A 2,663-nucleotide genomic window follows, 5' to 3' on the forward strand; every position below is an offset into this window, starting at 1 on the left:
GAGCCTCCATCTCACCAAGAAGTACGGCAGCCCGGGAACCCGCATCAGAAGCCTTGCGCCGCTCCTCGCCCAGCTGAGAAAGAAGCGAAGTCTCAACCTCGGAAAGCCGGAGAATCTCCGCCCCAGCTTCCTCAGAAGACTTCACCGCCTTCCCCCTCGCAATCTCGGCAGCATCGAGCTCCTCTTTCAACTTAGCCACCTCAGCCTGAGATTGGCGAAGCTTCTTATCCAATAAACCAACCTGAGCCATCACAGGCTCAGCCTTCTGAACAACAACAGCAGAGCGAAGGAGAGCACGATACACCGACTTGGCCTGGAACGAGACATCACAGCCATCAAAATAAGGCTCCGTACCAGGCATCAAATGCTGATCAATAAACCCTAGAGCATCAAAACGACGATCCATCACACTTGGCACCAAACCCTCCTCAAAAGTCTCGCTGCTCGGGTCCTCGGGCCTCTTTCTCTTCCGAGAAGCCTCAGCAGCCGACACTACCACAACCTCAGGAGAGTTCACATGGCCAGGGGAAACTTGAACCTCTGCCCGAGCAGCCGAAGAAATCACCTCCTGGGAAACCGGTTGAGATTCCACGGCAGGATTGGAGACAGGGGTCGAAGGAGACGAGGATCCCTCCTCCCGACCCATCGCCGCCTTCAACCTAGCCAGAGAAGTCAGCCCACCAGCCATCTCAACTGAAAGAAATAAAAAATAAAAAGATTACAAAAAGGCAACAATATAACATACGAAATCGGGAAAAGAAGACAAAGCACACACCGATATACGCCCGACAAGCCTCGGGATCCCCCATAACGTCCCGAGGATTCAACGGACGCTCACCAAATAAATGCCACAAAATATTGGCAACGTCCTTATCCTCCTGGGACAAGCCATTGTAGGTGAACTTAGTTAGAACCGACGGGCCAGCCTGGAAATTCCAGTATGTCAGAAACCGACGAACACCCTCCGGTGACAGCCAGAATGGATGGTGCCCCTGGACGGGACGCACCTTAAAATACTCCCATTTAAAGCCATGAAAAGAATCCTCAAATAAGCCAAAAATACGGCGATGAGGCTGAGCCCGGAAGGACATATACCCCTTCTTATGCTTCCCCTCCTTAGTCGGAAGAGTGCATAAGAAAAGAAAAAGAAAAACAGGAACGGAAGCCGGAAGGTCGAGATACCGGCACACCAACTCAAACGACCGCACAGCAGCCCAGCTGTTCGGGTGAAGTTGAGACGGCGCCACGGAACACCGACTCAACAGATCCTGAACAAACGGCGAGAAGGGAAGTCGCACGCCAAGCCGAGTGAACATCGACTCGTAAACCCACATCCAATCCGGAACGGTGGGAGAATGCAGATTCAAGTAACAAACGCGCTCATCGGCATCCGGGAGGACGAGCTCATACCGCCCCTCCTCATCACCACCGCCACAGATGGCCCCTTGATCACGGAGCCGTTGAAGGTCGCCCTCCGTCATCCGCGACGGAACGCCCTATACATCACTAGTCACCCAACCATAACGATTGGGAACGCCCCTGGAAGGGGCTACTGGAGCCCTCACACCCTCATTTCTCCGCCGTTGCATACCTAAAACAGGGAGGAGCACCACCATCAGCCTGCTAACCCTAGACAGAAGCAAGACAGAAACCTACACACCACTACCAAACCAACGCGGCGGTATACCGCCATCACCAAACGAATACGGCGGTGCTCGACCCCTCCAAAAACTCAAACAACCACCCCCCCCCCAAAAGAGACTAGTTCAACGCAAAACTAAAAACAGGCAGAACAATGCATGGCAAAAAACAGAGCAGCATTCACAAAATAACAATAAAACGAAACGCGCTAACCTGGAAATGCAGAAAGAACACTTGAGGAAGCTTGAAAAGCAGGAGCAGCAAGCAAAAACCAAAAACCACAGAGAAAGGAAGGGACTTTCTGTTCAGAGAGAGATTCTTTAGAAGAGAATGGAAAAAGCAAAAAGGAAGGGAAGTGAGCGAGGGAACTGAAATAAAAATCCAAAACGGTTTCAAAGAGAGGGGTAAACTGACACAATTACCCCTAGGCACAGTTAAAGCTAGTAGGGGCAGAAAAGGGAAAACGTCCCTTCACATTTAATGACCCTCCCTCGAAAAAAGAAACTGATAAAGCATCGAAGAACGCAACAGACACGGCAGAAGCGGAGGAGTCTCGTCAAACCAAAAAACGGTCAGACGAGCCCCCCAGCAAAACCGGAACCAAGGCACCGACCTCCCTCCAGAAAACAAACGAACTCCTGAGACGAACCGAAGCCCACGGACAGGCATCGCGCCTTTCAAGCAACGGACCGACCTTGTTCGCTCCCCCGCTGCGGGGGCAACTGTTACGGATCCGGCCCACCATCCCGGATCCAAGACCGAACCCAACACCGGTTCCCCGGGTCCGACCCATTCCTCACTTCTAGAAGGCCCGAAAACGGCATTCTCAGACTCCTAACCGACTTTCGAATTCAAACGTCCCCTTTATCTTAGCCAAATAAGATAAGATAAGATATCCTCCATCACCTATAAATAGAGGACTCAGGCCCCTCCAGGTATTCATTCATTCCACACACTTTCTACCTCTCAGATCCATTCTGACTTGAGCGTCGGAGTGTCTTTGCAGGTACCACCCCCCATCG

Source organism: Arachis ipaensis, chromosome B7 (assembly GCF_059453495.1).
Source record: "Arachis ipaensis isolate K30076 ecotype BB chromosome B7, ASM5945349v1, whole genome shotgun sequence".
NCBI classification, from domain to species: Eukaryota; Viridiplantae; Streptophyta; class Magnoliopsida; order Fabales; family Fabaceae; genus Arachis; species Arachis ipaensis.